The 20,886-nt window shown below is 51.9% G+C and overlaps 1 long non-coding RNA gene across 1 annotated transcript in view; it reads left to right on the top strand.

The window, feature by feature from the left end:
• The window catches only part of LOC141265375 (uncharacterized), a 129,352-nt gene that overhangs the window by 47,198 nt on the left and 61,268 nt on the right, over positions 1 to 20,886 (top strand). The gene's annotated exons all lie outside the window — the stretch shown is intronic.

Raw genomic sequence — 20,886 nt, 5'->3', positions numbered from 1 at the left:
CAGGGGGCAGAGATGCCAATGCTACAGTACCCCCCCCCTTTACGCCCCCTCTTTTTTAGGCCAGAAAGGAATTTTTCAAGGAGAAGCGGGGCATGAATGTTCTCCCTGGGTTCCCAAGTTCTCTCCTCTGGGCCAAACCCCTTCCAATCCACCAGAAAAAAGTTTTTTCCTCTTACCCTCTTAGTGGCCAGAATGTTCTCTACCTCAAAAACGTCCTCAGCAGAAACCGGAGCAGGGGGAGTACCTGGATTGTTGGAAAAAGAGTTAAACACAACTGGTTTGAGGAGAGATACATGGAAGGAGTTGGGAATCTGTAAGGTGGCCGGGAGTTTTAACTTGTAGGCCACTGGGTTGATTTGTTTGAGAACTTCAAATGGACCGATGAACCGAGGACCCAACTTATAGAAGGGTATTTTGAGTCGGACATGTTTTGAAGAGAGCCAGACTTTATCTTCCGGGCGGAATTGAGGCGGATCCAGACGTCTCTTGTCAGCATGTTTCTTCATTCGCTCGGAGGACAGAAGAAGTGCAGACCTAGTATTTTCCCAAATGGTGGAGAATTCACTGACAAGAGCCTCCGCGGCAGGGTTGTCCACCGAGGTGGAGATGGGAAACGGAATCCGAGGAAGTTGACCGTAGACCATGAAGAACAGGGATTTAGAAGTAGATTCGCTCTCATGGTTGTTGTAGGAGAATTCGGCCCATGGTAGGAGCTCCACTCAATCGGTATGGTGAGCATTAACAAAGTGCCGGAGGTAGCTGGTAAGGATTTGGTTGATACGCTCCACTTGGCCATTGGACTGTGGATGGTTAGCAGAGGAGAAATCCAGGGTGACATCCAGTAGCTTACAGGTAGCTCTCCAGAAACGTGAGGTGAACTGAACCCCTCGATCCGACACAATGTGGAGGGGTAGGCCATGGAGTGGAGACGGAAGATATGACGGAAGAAATCCTTGGCCAGCTCCGATGCAGACGGGAGACCAGGCAGAGGGATGAAATGGGCCATCTTAGAGAAGCGGTTGGCGACCACCCAAATGACTGAACAACCAGCAGAAACAGGGAGATCCATGGCAATGTGCTGCCACGGGGCAGCAGGTACGGGAAGAGGCAGGAGGCGACCGGCTGGAAGATGTCTGGGAACTTTGTTGCGGGCACAGGACGAACAGGCCGAGACGAAGTCTACCACATCCTTGCGCAGGGTAGGCCACCAGTAATGCCGGTTAATGAGTAGGAAGGTCTTCTTTTGGCCAGCATGGCCGGCTAGTTTAGATGAATGACCCCAGTGAAGAACCTTCTCACGATCTGGTACCGCTACAAACGTCTTACCGGGTGGAAGACGAGTCAGATCCAAGGGGGCCACATTCATCACTTTGGAGGGGTCGATGATGTGCATAGGCTCCTCCTCTTGATCGGAGGACAGGAAGGATCGGGACAAGGCGTCGGCTTTGACATTCTTGTCCGCTGGGCGGAAATGTAGGACGAAGTCGAAGCGGGCGGTGAACAAAGACCACCGGGCCTGACGCGGATTGAGTCTTTGGGCATTCTGGAGATATGCCAGGTTTTTGTGATCCGTATAGATGATCACCGGGTATAGAGCCCCTTCAAGCAGGTAACGTCACTCCTCCAGCGCCAATTTAACGGCTAACAGTTCTTGGTCTCCTATGGAGTAGTTGCGCTCAGACGAGGAGAAGAGTTTGGAGAAGAAGCCGCAGGTTACCATTCTCCCGGATGAAGACTTTTGGGTGAGCACCGCTCCGGCTCCGGAGGAGGAAGCATCAACCTCCAGGTAGAACTGTTTGTTGCAGTCCGGACGGTGCATCACTGGGGCAGAGGAGAAGGCTTGTTTTAAGGAAAGGAAGGCCTCCTCAGCTTCGGGCGACCATTCCTTGGGATTTGCTCCCTTACGGGTGAGCGCAGATATGGGAGCAGTCCGGGAAGAGAAGTGCGGGATGAAGAGACGATAGTAGTTGGCGAAGCCCAGGAATCGCTGAATCGCCTTCAAACCCTCCGGACGGGGCCACTTTAGTACAGCAGAGAGCTTCTCGGGATCCATTCGTAGGCCTGTCTGGGAGATAACATAGCCCAGGAATGGAAGAGAGGTCTGCTCGAAGAGGCACTTCTCGAATTTTGCATAGAGGTGATTCTGCCTGAGCCTAAGCAGGACCTGACGAACATCCCTCCGGTGTGTGGGAAGATCCAGAGAGAAGACCAAGATATCGTCCAGGTACACCACCACGCAAGAGTAAAGAAGATCACGGAAGATGTCGTTGACCAATTCTTGGAAGACGGCGGGAGCATTGCAGAGACCGAAGAGCATCACACGGTATTCATAGTGACCGTCCCGGGTATTGAATGCCGTCTTCCACTCGTCTCCTTGACGTATTCGGACCAGATTATACGCCCCACGTAGATCTAGCTTGGTAAAGATCCTAGCTCTCTTAAGACGGTCAAACAATTCAGAGATGAGCGGCAGGGGGTATTTGTTTTTTACCGTGATTTGGTTGAGTCCTCTATAGTCAATACAGGGGCTTAATGAACCATCTTTCTTCTTGACGAAGAAGAATGCGGCTCCAGCCGGGGAGGTAGATTTCTGGATGAATCCCCTGGCCAGATTCTCCTTGATGTACTCCGACATGGCCCGGGTTTCGGCCAACGACAACGGGTAAATACGCCCACGGGGTGGAGTGGCGCCGGGTACCAGGTCGATCGGGCAATCATATGGCCTATGAGGTGGCAGTGTCTCTGCTTCCTTTTTACCGAAGACATCTGCACAGGACCAGTAAGGTGCCGGTAGATCGGGTAAATTAGCCGGGGTAGGTAGAGGACCAGCCGGGCGAACCGGAACCAGGCAGGTCCTATGGCAATCTTGCCCCCACCGGAGTACTTCACCGGATTGCCAGTTCAGCACGGGTTCATGTGTCTGGAGCCAGGGTAGACCTAGCAATAGGGAGTGAGAGAGTCCTGACAGCACATGGAAGGAGATCTTCTCAGAGTGCAGCAGTCCCACCTGCAGGGTTATGGGTTCAGTGACGAGCAGGATGGTCACCGGAAGGAGTCTTCCATCTACGGAGGCGACTGACAATGGTTCAGCCAGAGGTTTGGTGGGAATGCGGTATCTCTCTACCAGGGACTGGGAAATGAGGTTTCCAGCAGCTCCAGAATCCAGATGAGCAATTTCAAAGTGACGGTTCTCTCCCCAGGAGATAGTGACAGAAAGTCAGGGACGGAGAGGGCTTACTTTTGCCTAGGACGACCTCTCCGAGCGGTCCTAGACACTGGAGTTTCCCGGCTTCTCCGGGCAGGAACGGATGAAGTGCTCCTTACTGCCACAATAGAAACAGCTCCCCTCGGCTCGGCGTGACTCTTGGCGAGATTTGACCATCTTGGTCTGGTCGATCTGCATAGGTTCGGGCGAGTGCGCCCGGGGAGTGACTGGTTGTGAGGCAGGCCTCTGGAAATTAGGAGCATGGCGAGGAAACTTTCTCTCCCGGGTAGTCTCTTTGGTACGTTCTTGGAAACGGATGTCAATCCAGGTAGCTAGTGACACCAGGTTATCCAGGGTGGTAGGAATGTCCCGACCGGCTAACTCGTCCTTAATCCGACCGGAAAGACCCTCCTAGAAGACGGACACCAGAGCCTCATTGTCCCAGGCAAGCTCAGAAGCGAGGGTACGGAACCATATGGCATATTGGCCCACGGTGAGACTCTCTTGGCGGAGACGTAGCAGAGAGGAGGCTGAAAAGGATTTTTGTCCTGGTTCATCAAAGACTTTCCGGAAAGCAGCGAGGAAAGACGATAGGTCGGACACCAGGGGATCCCCTCTCTCCCACAGGGGATTTAGCCATGCCAGTGCTTCCCCAGTGAGATGGGACATGATGAATGCCACCTTGGCCCGGTCGGAGATGAACTGATGTGCCAAGAGTTCAAAGTGCAGGGTGCACTGGTTTATGAAACCTCGAGCTAATGTGGGGTTGCCAGCAAAACGTGGAGGTGCCGAGAGCCGGGGTCCATAGCCGGACTCCATAATAGGACTAGGTTGTGGTGCCGAGGAAGCAGGCGCTGCTTGACCAGAGACGGACACAGACGGATCGGACAATGCGCCTAGGCGAGAGTTAACAGACCGCAGGAAGGACAGGACCGACTCCTGTTGAGCCCTCTGACGTAAGACCTCCTGGTGCAGGTCGGAGATTGCGGGGGTCTGGGGGCTACCGGGTTCCATGGCCCGAGCAAACTGTTACGGGTCCGGGAGGCGGAACCTCTGTGCTACGGTGCAAGGAGGGACGCAGAGGGGCATAACTAGGTATCAACTCGGACCGACCCTGATCGTACGGCGGCTAACGACTCCGTGACCAGGGAGGGACCGAGCAGAGGGACCAGGTGCTACTCTGGGAACGACCTTGTAAGGGAGCAGGTGACTCCCACGGTACAGATGGCAGGGACTGACCGGAATAGCAGGTAGGCACAGCAGGCAGGCTGGCGAGCAGAAGCCTCCAGGTAGGCTATCAGGTAGACAAGGCAAGTGACAGCAGGAGTCTCTAGGTGGGCTGGCAGGTGGTCACGGCAAGTGACGGCAGGAGTCTCTAGGTGGGCGGGCAGTTGGTCATGGCAAGTGACAGCAGGAGTCTCTAGGTGGGCTGGCAGGTGGTCACGGCAAGTGACGGCAGGAGCCTCCGGGTAGGCACGGCAGGTAACAAGCGGGTAACAGGCAAGTCACAGGCAAGTGCTCCCAGGTGAGCGGGCTGGCAGGCACGGCAGGTAACAGGCAGGCAACAGGCAAGTGCTCTCAGGTGAGCGGGCTAGCAGGCACGGCAGGTAACAGGCAGGTAACAGGCTGGTAACAGGCTGGTAACAGACAGGTAACAGGCTGGTAACAGGCAGGTAACAGGCAGGTAACAGGCTGGCGGGCAGGACTGATAGTCAGGCTAGCAGCGGGACCTGAGGGCTGAAGCAGAGGTAAGAAACACTGTGCAACAACTTTTGCTCGGGCACCTCCATTTTGGAGGAGGTGCCTTATATATGGGAGGACCCTCGGCTATTGGCCGGGGACTCCTTAGGACGGCGCGCACGGCCCCTTTAAGAGGGAGGGAGAGCGCGCCCTAAGCACAGTGCCCGGGGAGCTGCGCGCGCCGGCAGCAGGAAGAGGAGCGCTGGAGAACGCAGAGCGGGGAGCGCGGGGAGCGAGGAGGTGAGTGGGACGGGGTCTCTGCCTGGCAGGGGGCAGAGACGCCGATGCTACAATCTACATGCTGAAGCACACCTTGAATAGTCTGCAGGAGGAGGTGGTGGTCCCAGAGGAAGAGGATGAAGCAGAGGAGGATGCGGGAGGGATAACAATGTCTCTAAGTTCACACAAGCGGGTGCCAAGGCAGGGTGTATTACAGCTATTGAGGGGGGCTCATGTTACCAGACAAACTTAGTGTCTTCAGCACTGCTGGTGGCGTCCTGACGGATAAGCGCATTCGACTGTCCCCTGGAGGTGTAGACCGCCTAACTTTCATAAAAGTCTTGTATCTCCAAGGACTTTTGCACCCCAATCGCATTCTGTGCAGACTAGACGATGGTCTAGTTTTTAGTGTGCTGCATTGATCTTGCATTATTGCAGTCTGTGATGTCTTTGTCATGGCTTCTGTGCCTGCTGTTGCTGGTGCTGATAACAATAATTTTTTGGGATGTAGAGACTCCTGATTGGGTTTCCATCTGCTGGGTTGGCTGTAGTGGAAGGGAGTGTCAGTGCCCCAAAATACTAGTTCTACTCTGGTGAAATTGATGCCACTTTGCAGGTGTCTGCCCCTATTTTTTTGAAATGTGGAGGCTCCTGATTTGGTCTCCATCTGCTGGGTTGGTTGTAGTGGAAGGAGTGTCAGTGCCCCTTGTGACAAAGTCACTGGGAAAGTACAGGAGAGGAGATGTGTAGCACTGAGATTGTACGCTCCAGTAATTAAACATAGGAAAAAGGTTCCAGCACACAAAGGAATAAGGGGTTAATCATCCATCTTTAGTGTTAGGATGAATAAACACCTGAATAAAGGGAGGAGGTCAGAGGATAAATTTCCAACCTTTTAGAGCATTTGTGTGTGGGGTGGGGCTGGAGGCATAAACTATGTAGCTGAGGAAGCAAGGTATGCGAAATGCGCATCGGGTCAGTGTGACACACAGGAAGAATTCACCATTCTATGGGTAAGCATGTCTTGATTTCATGGTATGTTCGGCTTCTAGTTCTATTGATGGTTCACTATTATTAGCCGATCTATACATATATATACATGTACTTGTCACTTCAGCATAGGAGGTAACAACATTCTTACCCCAGTTTGTACTTTATACCATGAAACAGGGATTATGTTGGTCACAGGACATTGTCCTATATAGTCCATTTGGGGGGAGACACTTACAATAGTGATTACCATATCCCTTCACATGCCACCCAATTTCTCCATTTAACTATTTGGAAATATACATGTTTCGCCTGTAACTGTCATACACTTTTTCTTGTGTCCTTATCGTACAATTTATGGTTATGTATCACTTTTTGAATTTTAATGAAGACTTTTAATGTTTATGTATTATTAAAAATATATTTTTTAATTGAACAAATTTGATAATGTCTTTTTATATCATGGGATGTTTGGCTCCAGTTCTCTTTATATTTGTAAGGTATATTATTCATACGAGTTTCCCCTAACTAATCCTACTTTCATGGCGCCAGTAAAATTATTAACTGTTTGGTTATATGAAGGAAAGCTAAATCTTGGGTTGTATGTTCCTGAAGCAGGCGGTTACCCGTAGCAACAAAGACTGTGCCATACGTTATATTTTCTTTTTCCTGTTAGGCCAGGTTTGTTTTTGCTAACATTACTGTAGTTTATGCAACACTCTTAATAAACCCAGAGGAAGACTTAAAGAGACAGTGCCCCTCGGCCTACCTCTATGTGCAACCAAGTGAGCCAATCTACCACAGTTGGTGTTAGAAGTGTGGGAAAGATCCCCAGTAAGCAAGTGTGATGGCTGTGGACTGACTGCATGTCCTGGGTGAAGGCGGCTGTAAGGATGGAACAGCGGTCAGACAAAATGGAGGAGCTGATCAAGCACCTGGTCCAAAGCCAACACCAGCAGCACACTAAGGGTGTTACCATGGCAGAGACACTGTCACCGGCCCAGAAACAACAGTGCCGAAAACTGCTGCAGCTGAACCAGTACCTGTTTTCAGAGTTGACAAAAAATACGCAGGTTGATGAACATGGAATCCTGATGGAACCACATGTACAGGTACAGGTACAGGTGAAACAAAAGCCAAATAGAATCCCCAAAGCCCACCAAAACTTGTTTTCGAAGGACGGGGCTAAATTTGATGCATATTCGATACCCTGCGACGATGAATTCATATCGAACCTAGTGTCAGATACATCACCTCCCTGGACCTAACGAAAGGTTACTGGCAAATCCTCCTCTCTCAAAGTGCCAAGAAGAAGACAACCTCTTTTATACCTGACGGTTGCTTCCAGTATACCAGAAGCCCATTTGACCTGCAAAGAGACCCAGCTAACATCCAGAGGGCCATAGACTGGATCTTAGCCCCTCACAAAAAGTACGCCTCAGCTTACCTCAACAATATTGTGATATTCAGCCCGGATTGGGGAAGTTATCTGCAGAAGGTCCAGGTCGTGCTGGATGCGCTGAGGAAAGGGGGGTTACCATAAACCCAAATAAGTGTGCTATCGGGAAAAAGAAGGGAAAATACCTGGGCTACATCATTGGATGAAGCAAAGTAAAGCCGCAAGTGCATAAGGTGGAGGCAGTCCAAAATTGGTCGAAACTGGTCTTCAAGGAACAGCTTCGGGCATTTCTGGGAATAGTGAGACACTTTCAGTCGATTATCCTGAATCTCGCCATGATAGCTGCAACCCTTGACCGACCTTAAGGGCACATAGAGACCATGGCCAAATTACCTCTTGAAGCAGCGATGGCGTTCCAAGAGTTGAAACTCATGGCTACAGGTCTTAATTTTTCATGTGGCATACAGTCCTGGGAAGCTGCACAGTAATGCAGATGTCCAGTGTAAACTTCCATGTTTCATGATTGAAGGTGCCAAAACCTATGGCTTTGGGCAGAGGGGAGGGGATATATGACAAAGTCACTAGCAAAGTACTGGAGGGGAGATGTGTAGCACTGAGATTGTTAGCTCCAGTAATTAAACATAGGAAAAAGGTTCCAGCACACAAAGGAATAAGGGGTTAATCAGCCATCTTTAGTGCTAGGATGATTAAACACCTGTAGAAAGGGAGGCGATCAGAGGATAAAACTCCCTGTCTGACCTCTCCGCTTCTGACCCCAGCTATTCATACTGATCTTGTGCTGCCTACCCTGACCTTGGACCGTTTGACTACGCTTTGTCTTTGCCCTCCTGTACCATGCCTCTGACCCTCCCATCAGCTGCTGCAGACCCAGGGACTGCTTTGGAGTGGTACCAGGTGACTGCCTGTTGCCAAACCTAACCTCACCACCAGAGGCTCTAATGAACACCAGGTAGTCACTTAGTCATGCCCTTCCAGGGTAAACCTAGCATGTGGTGCAGTGGGTCCACGTCCATCGTTACATACTGTACATGTACTAACCTAATAAATAGATTAAAAAATTACCTAGGGTCCCCCCATTTTTGGTAACCAGCAAATGTAAAGCAGACAGGCTGGGTAGGTCCATGGTTATTGGGTGTGTGTGAGTCTTTATTTTTTCTTTCTTTTTTTTATTACTGGGTTAGTAATGGAGGATGTCTGATAGACACCCTCCATTACTAACGGCAGGGCTTGATGCTAACTGCGTTTTTGGACTACCATTAGGCTATGTGCACACGAAGCGATTTCAATGCGTTTTTGCAGCGCAGTTTTGCTGCGAAAACGCCGAAAAAAGGCATTAAAATTGCTTGCAATAGGTCTGCCATTTACTCCAATGCAAATCCGCATGTGCTGTGCACATCCTGCAGAAATTTTCGCTGCGAATTCGCATTGCGGTAAAACCAGCAGCAAGACCAATTCTAGTGCGATTTCGCTGTGAAATCACCGCCATTGACTTGCATTGGATCGCATAAGATCCGCATGAGTACATGTAGTCATGTGTATCTTATCCGATTAATGCGCGGATGGTATCCGGGTCTGGAATAGAGGAGACTCTCCTCCAGACCCGGGTACCATAGTACCTGTAAGTAAAAAAAGAATTAAAATAAAAAATACCCTTATACTCCCCTTCTGATGGCCCCTGCTCTGCAGCCGGCGTCGCTGCTGGCTCTGTGGTGGGTACCGGTAATGTTAAAGGCCCTTCCATGACGTCAGCTTTCATGTGACCGGTCACGCGACCGCTAACGTTGGCGGTCGCGTGACCTGTCACATGACTGCTGACGTCATGGAAGGGCCTTTAACATTACCAGTACCCGCCACAGAGCCAGCAGCGACGCCGGCTGCAGAGCAGGGGCCATCAGAAGGTGAGTATAAGGGTATTTTTTATTTTAATTCTTTTTTTACTTACAGGTACTATGGTACCCGGGTCTGGAGGAGAGTCTCCTCTACTCCAGACCCGGATACCATCCGCGCATTAATCGGATAAGATACACATTGTAACGGGTCTGGGAGGCGGAACCTCTGAGCTACTATACAAGGGGGCAGTCCTTGTAAGGGAGCGGGTGGCGACCAGGGAAGACGGGCAGGAGGTCACAGCAGGTGACCGGGACAGTCTCTGAGTGAACGGGCTGGAGGTCACGGCAAGTGACCGGGGCAGTCTCTGGATGAACGGGCTGATGGTCACGGCAAGTGACCGGGGCAGTCTCTGAGTGAACGGGCAGATGGTCACGGCAAGTGACCGGGGCAGTCTCTGGATGAACGGGCAGATGGTCACGGCAAGTGACCGGGGCAGTCTCTAGGTGAACGGGCAGATGGTCACGGCAAGTGACCGGGGCAGTCTCTAGGTAAAGGGTTGGTACGACCTGTGGCGGCTGATGATAGACGTGAGCTTCCAGGTGAGCAGGCGAGAGTCTCTGGATGAACGGGTGATCACAGCATGTGACGGCGGAGCCTCCAGGAAGACCAACAGACAGGCGGCAGATGAGCGCTCCCAGGTGAGCGGGCAGAAGTCTCTGGACAGGCGGGTGGTCACAGCACGTGACGGCAGAGCCTCCAGGTAGGCTAGCAGACAGGCAGCAGATGAGCGCTCCCAGGTGAGCGAGCAGGAGTCACTGGACAGGCAGGTGGTCACAGCACGTGACGGCGGAGCCTCCAGGTAGACTAGCAGGCAGGTAGCAGGTGTGTGCTCCCAGGTGAGCGGGCAAGCTGGTCCATAGACAGACTGACAGGAGTTGGAAGGCAGACCGTCGGACCTCGGGCAAGCAGGCAGGTAGCAGATAATCAGGCAGGAATCTGGCAGGTAACTGGCAGGTAACTGGCAGGAACTGGCAACGGGACCTGAGGGCTGAAGCAGAGTAGTGAACAGTGCAACAACATTGCTCGGGCACCTCCATTTTGGAGGAGGTGCCTTATATATGGTGAAGTCCTCCAGCCATTGGCCGGGGACTCCTTAGGACGGCGCGCGCGGCCCCTTTAAGAGGGAGGGAGAGCGCGCGCGCGCGCCCTAAGCACAGTGGACGGGAAGGAGCGCGCGCTGCCAGCAGAGCGGGAGGAGGACGCCGGGCACGGAGCAGTGAGGTGAGGGGAACAGCGTCCCTGCCTAGCAGAGGGCAGGGACGCCGGCGCTACAGTACCCCCCCCTTTAGGCCCCCCCTTTTTTAGGCCAGACAGAAATTTAGCTAGGATAAGAGGGGCATGGATGTTCTCCCGGGGCTCCCACGTTCTCTCCTCAGGACCAAACCCCCTCCAATCTACTAGAAAAAAGGTCTTTCCTCTTACCCTTTTGGTGGCAAGAATGTTCTCTACCTCAAACTCGTCCTCAGCAGAAACCGGAGCAGGAGGCGTACCTGTAGACTTGGAGAAAGCGTTAAGTACCACAGGTTTGAGGAGAGATACATGGAAGGAGTTAGGGATCCGTAAGTTGGCCGGGAGTTTTAATTTATAGGCCACCGGGTTGATCTGACTGATGACCTCCAGAGGACCGATGAACCGAGGCCCTAACTTGTAAGAAGGTATCTTGAGTCGGACATATTTAGACGAGAGCCAGACTTTATCTCCAGGACGAAATTGTGGAGGATCCAGGCGTTTTTTGTCAGCGTGTCTTTTCATCCGTTCGGACGACTGGAGGAGTGCGGATCGGGTACTCTCCCAAATGGAGGAAAATTTGCTAACGAGAGATTCCGCAGCCGGGTTGTCCACAGAGGTGGAGACAGGAAAAGGAATCTGAGGATGCTGACCGAAGACTACAAAAAACGGGGATTTGGAGGAGGATTCGCTCTCGTGATTGTTATAGGAGAACTCGGCCCATGGTAGGAGATCCACCCAGTCAGAATGATGGGCATTAACGAAGTGCCGGAGGTAACTGGTCAGGTTCTGATTGATCCGCTCCACTTGACCATTAGACTGTGGGTGGTAAGCGGAAGAGAAGTCCAGGGTGACGTCTAGCAGTTTACAAGGGGCTCTCCAGAAACGTGAGGTGAACTGTACCCCACGATCCGACACGATGTGGAGGGGCAGGCCATGAAGACGGAAGATGTGGCGGATAAAGTCTTTAGCCAGCTCGGGTGCAGACGGGAGGCCAGGCAGGGGAATAAAGTGAGCCATCTTGGAAAAGCGGTCAGCGACCACCCAAATGACCGTACAACCGGCAGAGACGGGGAGATCAGTTATGAAGTCCATAGCAATATGCTGCCAGGGGGCAGCAGGCACAGGAAGCGGAAGAAGGCGACCGGCTGGCAGGTGTCTCGGGACTTTGTTGCGGGCGCAGGACACACAGGCAGAAACAAAGTCTATTACGTCCTTGTGCAGGGTAGGCCACCAGCAGTGCCGGGCAATAAGCTGAAGGGTCTTTTTCTGACCGGCGTGGCCAGCTAGTTTAGATGAGCGACCCCAGTGTAGGATCTTCTCCCGATCAGGTACTGATACGAACGTCTTACCGGGAGGGAGACAATTTAGACTCACGGGAGCCACCTGCATTACTCTGGCGGGATCGATGATATGTTTAGGTTCTTCCTCGAGATCGGACACCAGAAAGGATCGGGACAAGGCATCTGCTTTGACGTTTTTGTCAGCCGGGCGAAAATGAAGAACAAAATCAAAGCGAGCAAAAAACAAGGACCACCGGACTTGGCGCGGGTTATGTCTCTGGGCATGCTGGAGGTAAGCCAAGTTCTTGTGGTCAGTGTAAATTATTACCGGGTGAAGAGCCCCCTCGAGTAGGTAACGCCACTCCTCCAATGCCAGTTTGATGGCCAATAACTCTCGGTCTCCTATGGAATAGTTGCGCTCAGAAGAGGAGAGGAGTTTGGAGAAGAAGCCACAAGTTACCATTCTCCCGGAAGATGATTTTTGAGTAAGTACCGCTCCGGCTCCAGAGGAGGAGGCGTCAACTTCCAGGAAGAACTGCTTGTTGCCGTCCGGGCGATGCAGCACCGGGGCGGAAGAGAAGGCCTGTTTTAGGGAAAGAAAGGCCTCCTCTGCTTCGGGCGGCCACTCTTTGGGATTAGTACCCTTACGGGTGAGCGCGGACATTGGGGCAGTCCGGGAAGAGAAGTGTGGTATGAAGAGGCGGTAGTAGTTGGCGAAGCCCAGGAATCGCTGAATGGCCTTCAACCCCTCCGGTCGAGGCCATTTCTCGATGGCAGACAGTTTCTCTGGATCCATTCGTAGGCCGGTCTGAGAAATAATGTAGCCCAAAAACGGAAGCGAGGTCTGCTCAAAGAGGCACTTCTCGTATTTAGCGAAGAGGTGATTCTGCCTGAGCCTGAGCAGGACCTGACGAACGTCCCTCCGGTGAGTCTGGAGATCCGGAGAGAAGACCAAGATGTCGTCCAGGTACACCACTACGCAGGAGTAGAGAAGGTCCCGGAAGATGTCATTGACCAACTCTTGAAAGATGGCAGGAGCGTTAGAGACCAAAGGGCATTACCAGATATTCATAGTGGCCGTCCCGGGTGTTGAATGCCGTCTTCCATTCATCCCCCTGACGGATACGAACCAGGTTGTACGCCCCACGGAGGTCCAGTTTGGTGAAGATTCTAGCCCCCCTCAGGCGATCAAATAACTCCGGAATGAGCGGAAGGGGGTACTTATTCTTCACCGTGATCTGGTTAAGGCCTCTATAGTCTATACAGGGACGGAGAGAGCCGTCCTTCTTTTTGACGAAAAAGAAGCCTGCTCCCGCCGGAGAGGTAGATTTCCGGATGAATCCCCTGGCCAGATTCTCCTCAATATATTCGGACATCGACCGGGTCTCAGCAGCGGATAAAGGATAAATACGCCCACGGGGAGGAGTAGTACCAGGTAACAGGTCGATAGGGCAGTCGTATGGTCTATGAGGAGGTAGTGTCTCTGCCTCCTTTTTATTAAAGACATCAGCATAAGACCAATAAGGAATCGGAAGTCCAGGTAGATTAGCTGGGGTAGGAGAAGGACGGACGGGATGGACGGGAACCAGACAGGTCTTATGGCAGTCCTGTCCCCAGCGAAGGACTTCTCCGGTCTGCCAGTCAAGCACGGGTGCATGTCTCTGGAGCCAAGGTAGGCCTAGCAAGAGGGCGTGAGAGAGTCCAGGCAGAACATGAAAGGAGATGCTCTCAGAATGCAGCATTCCCACTTGCAGAGTTACGGATTCGGTGATGAGTTGGATGGGTCGTGGTAAGAGGCCCCCATCCACAGCAGCGACAGATATTGGTACAGCCAGAGGTTTGGTGGGAATGCGGTATTTTTCTACCAGGGACTGTGAGATAAGATTCCCGGCGCTCCAGAGTCAAGTTGGGCTAGTTCGAAATAACGATTCTCCCCGCAGATAATTGAGACTGACAGTAGCAGAGATGGAGAGGATTTATTCTTGTCTAGGTTGACCTCTCTGAGCGAACCTAGACACAGGCGTTTCCCGACCTCTCCTGGCAGGTACGGATCCGGTGCTCCTTACTGCCACAGTAGAAGCAGCTCCCTTCGGCACGGCGTAAGTCCTGACGGGTTTTGACCATCTTGGTCTGGTCGACCTGCATAGGCTCAGGAGAGTGTACCTGGGGAGAGACGGATGGAGTGACGGGTTTCTGAAAAGTAGGAGCTAGACGTGGAAACCTCCTCTCACGGGTGACCTCTTTGGCACGCTCCTGGAACCGTAGGTCAATCCGGGTGGCAAGAGTTATTAGGTCATCGAGAGTGGTAGGAATGTCCCGACCGGCAAGTTCATCTTTAATACGGCCGGACAGACCCTCCCAGAAGACGGATACCAGAGCGTCGTTATCCCAGGCCAGCTCCGAGGCAAGGGTACGAAACCGTATGGCATATTGGCCCACGGTGAGACTTCCCTGACGGAGGCGTAGCAGAGATGATGCGGATGAGGTCTTCCGTCCGTGTTCGTCGAAGACTTTCCGGAAAGCCGTGAGAAAGGCAGGCAAGTCGGACACCAGGGGGTCTCCTCTCTCCCATAGAGGATTTAGCCAGGCCAGGGCCTCCCCGGTGAGATGGGACATGATGAATGCAATTTTGGCCCGGTCGGAGTTAAACTGGTGGGACAATAGTTCAAAGTGCAGGGTGCACTGATTTATGAAGCCCCGAGCCTGGGCGGAGTCGCCTCCGAAGCGAGGAGGTGCAGAAAGCCGGGGTCCGGGGTAGGATACCATGGTATTAGTGGGCAGCGGGGCTGCCGGATTGCGAGACATGGCACTGGCGGAGGTTGCTGGTGGAGCAGTCAGAGTGTCCAGGCGAGTATTGACATTCCGCAGGTGACCCAGGATGGACTCCTGTTGGGACCTTTGACGGGACAGTTCATGACACAGGTCCGAGAGCGAGGGAGCTTGGGTGCCACCGGGTTCCATGGCCCGAGCAAACTGTAACGGGTCTGGGAGGCGGAACCTCTGAGCTACTATACAAGGGGGCAGTCCTTGTAAGGGAGCGGGTGGCGACCAGGGAAGACGGGCAGGAGGTCACAGCAGGTGACCGGGACAGTCTCTGAGTGAACGGGCTGGAGGTCACGGCAAGTGACCGGGGCAGTCTCTGGATGAACGGGCTGATGGTCACGGCAAGTGACCGGGGCAGTCTCTGAGTGAACGGGCAGATGGTCACGGCAAGTGACCGGGGCAGTCTCTGGATGAACGGGCAGATGGTCACGGCAAGTGACCGGGGCAGTCTCTAGGTGAACGGGCAGATGGTCACGGCAAGTGACCGGGGCAGTCTCTAGGTAAAGGGTTGGTACGACCTGTGGCGGCTGATGATAGACGTGAGCTTCCAGGTGAGCAGGCGAGAGTCTCTGGATGAACGGGTGATCACAGCATGTGACGGCGGAGCCTCCAGGAAGACCAACAGACAGGCGGCAGATGAGCGCTCCCAGGTGAGCGGGCAGAAGTCTCTGGACAGGCGGGTGGTCACAGCACGTGACGGCAGAGCCTCCAGGTAGGCTAGCAGACAGGCAGCAGATGAGCGCTCCCAGGTGAGCGAGCAGGAGTCACTGGACAGGCAGGTGGTCACAGCACGTGACGGCGGAGCCTCCAGGTAGACTAGCGGGCAGGTAGCAGGTGTGTGCTCCCAGGTGAGCGGGCAAGCTGGTCCATAGACAGACTGACAGGAGTTGGAAGGCAGACCGTCGGACCTCGGGCAAGCAGGCAGGTAGCAGATAATCAGGCAGGAATCTGGCAGGTAACTGGCAGGTAACTGGCAGGAACTGGCAACGGGACCTGAGGGCTGAAGCAGAGTAGTGAACAGTGCAACAACATTGCTCGGGCACCTCCATTTTGGAGGAGGTGCCTTATATATGGTGAAGTCCTCCGGCCATTGGCCGGGGACTCCTTAGGACGGCGCGCGCGGCCCCCTTAAGAGGGAGGGAGAGCGCGCGCCCTAAGCACAGTGGACGGGAAGGAGCGCGCGCTGCCAGCAGAGCGGGAGGAGGACGCCGGGCACAGAGCAGGGAGGTGAGGGGAACAGCGTCCCTGCCTAGCAGAGGGCAGGGACGCCGCCGCTACACACATGACTACATGTACTCATGCTGATCTTATGCGATCTTTTTTACCGTTGTGCGTTGAAGAAAAAAAAATTCAATTTTTACCTCTAAATCATTTTTAACCCCAAATTTTATATTTCTCCGTAGGTAAATATGGCCCCTTATTTTGTCTCACAATTTTTGCAATACCCCATATGGAGCTGTGCAGTACCGTTTCGAAACACAGCAGGACTCAGAAGGAAGGAGTGCTATTTGACTATTGCGGCACAGAGTTTGTGGACTCAATTTGCATAGCCGCTAAGTACCAGAATAGCAGAATTCTCCCTGAAGTGACCCCATTTTGGAAATGACACGCCTCTGGGAATTCATCTATGGGTGTAGTGACCATTTTCACTTAATGGATGATTTCCTGAAACAGCACGCAGTGTATGTTTTAGAGCAAAAATTGCAAATATGTCATTGTAATGACCAATATATTATGCCCAGCTTAAGTCTTTGGAGACATCCACACCAGAAATTGTTAAGTGAGCTCTACTCTAATGTGTTATTCACTAAATGAATAGAATAATACAGCTGAAAAACATGGTTCCATGAGTAAGATTTTAAAGCAGTCAGTGAGACATAAGGCTGGTGATGATGGGCAATAATACCGGTATCATGCCTCATTCCTCTATCGGTACATACACAACATCTTCTCTGGGGGTTCTTTCTTGTTTCTGTTGCTGGAATGAGTGCAATAAACTGTCACTCAGTGAGTTTTTCGACATCTTCAGAGGGTGAACATTTGCAAAAACAAGATTTTCAATTACTTTTTCCTGATGAACAAGGAAAGTATCTGAATTTCCTGCTTTTTTGTGCAACACAAAATAATTATATGTGGCCACTTGAAACAAGCAAATGACTAATCTTTTCTCCTAGGTATATGATTTTCTTGATACCTGGTATGACTGTTGACTTTGGTCTGGAAGGTCACACCCCCCATGTATTTGTTGTAGTCAATGGCTAACACAGGTTTTTGCTTTGGAGTAGTGGATCCTAGCTCTACAATAGCCATTGTGGCATCTGTGTAGATGGAGCTGAGGATAAAAATATCTTTCTTATCCTTATACTTGAGGGAAAGCAGCTTTCCGTTGCGTAAAGCCCCTGACTGCACCTTTTGGAACTTTTCATTGACTAATGATTGTGGAAACCCCTGATGATTTTTATGAATGGTCCCACAAGCCCCAATGTTAAGTTCAACAAGACTTTTAAATAGGGGTATGCTGGTGTAGTAATTGACTACATACAGATTATAGCCTTTTTGTAAAAATGGACTGATCAGCTCCCAAATGATTTTTACAGATGTCATCAGATAAGTAAGACATCCTGTTGGGTTTAGTTGGCCATCTTTCCTCTCATAAATGCGAAAAGCCGATGTGTATCCGGTTGAACTCTCGCACATTTTATAGAGTTTTATTCTTAACCTTGCTCTTGATTGGGTTGCAGTCGTCATTTCAATTTTACAAGGGACTCATCGATAGAAATGTTTTGTGTCAGGGTGTAGAGCCGTAAGAACATTTCTGACAACTCTACGATATTGGGTCTGATTTTATATAGTCTGTCATGTTTTGGGGCATTTCAAGGAAGGCATTGACTATTGTTGTTAAAATGCCAAATTCTCATAAGCATTTCATAGCAGGTCCTAGGAAGAACAACAGAAAACATAGGGGTGACTTGAACAGGGCAGTAAGACCAGTAAGACAGAATGCTTGTTTTTTTTTTAACAAGCCCCATGGAAATGTAAGCCCTAAATTTTTTTTCATTTCAGGAAGTTTAGTTGGCATCCATAAATCTGGCCTAGCATAATAGGATTGTGGATCCTGAGTGAGAAATTGGGAAATGTATAAATTTGTTTGCAAGACAATATGCTCTAGCAACCTATCCGTCATAAACAAATTAAAAAAATTAACTGATCCAAAATCTTCCACCTCCATTTATACCAAGAACTAGCTATTGAACCGGTTCTACCCTCGGGTGGCGAGCATTTTTATTTGTATATGGTCTCCCATGCTGGTATGTGCTGCCCCCATCCTGGTATTTGAGCTGCCCCCATCCTGGTATTTGTGCTCCCCAATTCTGTTCCTCCATCCTGTTATGTGCTGCCCCCATCCTATCCTGGTATGCATGGCACCCCTCATCCCTATCCTGGTATGCATGGCACCCCTCACCCCCAATCCTGGTATGCATGGCACCCCTCACCCCCAATCCTGGTATGCATGGCACCCCTCAACCCCCAATCCTGGTATGCATGGTCCCCTCACACCCCCAATCCTGGTATGCATGGTACCCCCCATACCTCAATCCTGGTATGCATGGTCTCCTCACCCCACAATCCTGGTTTGCATGGTCCCCACATCCCCAATCCTTGTATGCATAGTCCCCTCACCCCCCAATCCTGGTATGCATGGCACCCCTCATCCCCCAATCCTGGTATGCATGGGCCCCTCACCCCCCAATCCTGGTATGTATGGCACCCCTCACCCCCCAATCCTGGTATGCATGGTCCCCTCACCCCCCAATCCTGGTATGCATGGCACCCCTCACCCCCCAATCCTGGTATGCATGACACCCCTCATCCCCCAATCCTGGTATGCATGGCACCCCTCATCCCCCAATCCTGATATGCATGGCACCCCTCACCCCCCAATCCTGGTATGCATGGTCCCCTCACCCCCCAATCCTGGTATGCATGGCACCCCTCACCCCCCAATCCTGGTATGCATGGCACCCCTCATCCCCCAATCCTGGTATGCATGGCACCCCTCACTCCCCCAATCCTGGTATGCATGGCACCCCTCACTCCCCAATCCTGGTATGCATGGTCACCTCACCCACCAATCCTGGTATGCATGGTCCCCTCACCCCCCAATCCTGGTATGCAAGGCACCAGGCCCGGTATCAGCACCCAGGCAAGTGCAGGGGCCCTGAGCAGGCGGTGGGCCCACTCACGGTCGGGCACCTGGCACGCTATGGGACCAGTGAGCTGATCGGTATCCACCCGCTTGCTCAGGGCCCTGGCAGATGGCACAATACTTACCCCTCCCCGTGCCTCCGCAGCAGGTCCGGTCTCTTCCGCGGCTGCTGCACTGTGATGCCTCAGGTCAGAGGGCGCGGTGACGTCTTTACACCGCGCTCCTTTCTGAGCCGTCACAGGCAGCACAGAGCGGAAAGATGCCGGCGATACGGCTGAGGAACCTGGAGCAGCGGCAGCAGGTGAGAAGTGAGGTGAGTATTTGATTTTTTTTATATGTATGGAAACATGGGGCATTACATGGGGGGGGAGAGGTGACCTCCTGCATGGGGCATTATATGTGGGGGAGAGGTGACATCCTGCATGGGGCATTATATGTGGGGGAGAGGAGACATCCTGCATGGGGCATTATATGGGGGGGGTGACATCCTGCATGGGATATTATATGGGGGGGAGAGGTGACATCCTGCCTAGGGCATTATATGGTGGGGAGAGGTGGCATCCTGCATGGGGCATTATATGGGGGGAAGTAACATCCTGCATGGGGCATTATATGGGGGGAAGTAACATCCTGCATGGGGCATTATATGGGGGGAAGTGACATCCTGCATGAGGCATTATATGGGGGGAGAGGTGACATCATGCATGGGGCATTATATGGGGGGGAGAGGTGACATCCTGCATTTGGCATTATATGGGGGGGGAGAGGTGAGATCCTGCATGGGGCATTATATGGGGGGAGAGGTGACACCCTGCATGGAGCATTATATGGGGGGGTAACACCCTGCATGGGGCATTATATGGTGGGGAGAGGTGACATCCTGCATGTGGCATTATATGTGGGGGAGAGGTCACATCCTGCATGGGGCATTATATGGGGGGCAGAGGTGACATCCTGCATGGGGCAGTATATGGTGGGGAGAGGTGGCATCCAGCATGGGGCATTATATGGGGGTGACATCCTGCATGGGACATTATATAGGGGGTGACATCCTGCATGGGGCATTATATGAGGGGGTGACATCCTGCATGGGGCATAATATGAGGGGGTGACATCCTGCATGGGGCATAATATGGGGGGAAAGTAACATCCTGCATGGGGCATTATATGGGGGGAAGTGACATCCTGCATGGGGCATTATATGGGGGAGGAGTGACATCCTGCATGCGGCATTATGTGGGGGCACAGCCTGCATGGGGCATCATGTGGGGGCCAGTATCCTGTAAGGAGCATTATAAGGGGGCCAGTATCCTATATGGAGCATTATATGGGGGCCAGTATCCTGCATAGAACGTTATATGGGGGCCAGTATCCTGCATGGAACGTTATATGGGGACCAGTATCCTGTATGGAGCGTTATATGGGGACCAGTATCCTGTAGGGAGCGTTATATGGGGACCAGTATCCTGCATGGAGCGTTATATGGAGACCAGTATTCACTATGGAGCGTTATATGGGGTCCAGTATTCTGTATTGGAGCAATATATGGGGCCCATAATACTGTATGGAGGACTATGTGGGGTCATTATTCTGTAAGGAGCAATATATGGGGTCCATAATACTGTATGGAGGACTATGCGGTACCCATAATACTGTATGGAGCACTATACTGTCCGGTCTGCACTGTGCGCTCTGAGATATTGTAGAATTTACAATACATAGCACTCATCTAATGTAACAAGTAAGTGAAATCTTTGGCATTGTACTATACATACAGTACAGACCAAAAGTTTGGACACACCCTCTCAATTAAAGATTTTTCTGTATTTCCATGACTATGAAAATTGTACATTCACACTGAAGGCATCAAAACTATGAATTA

This window comes from Phyllobates terribilis, unplaced genomic scaffold (assembly GCF_046119375.1).
Source record: "Phyllobates terribilis strain yellow unplaced genomic scaffold, ASM4611937v1 Scaffold_4__5_contigs__length_816908805, whole genome shotgun sequence".
NCBI classification, from domain to species: domain Eukaryota; kingdom Metazoa; phylum Chordata; class Amphibia; order Anura; family Dendrobatidae; genus Phyllobates; species Phyllobates terribilis.
Note: the sequence above shows the minus strand (reverse complement) of the source record. Positions and strands in the feature narration are given on the sequence as shown.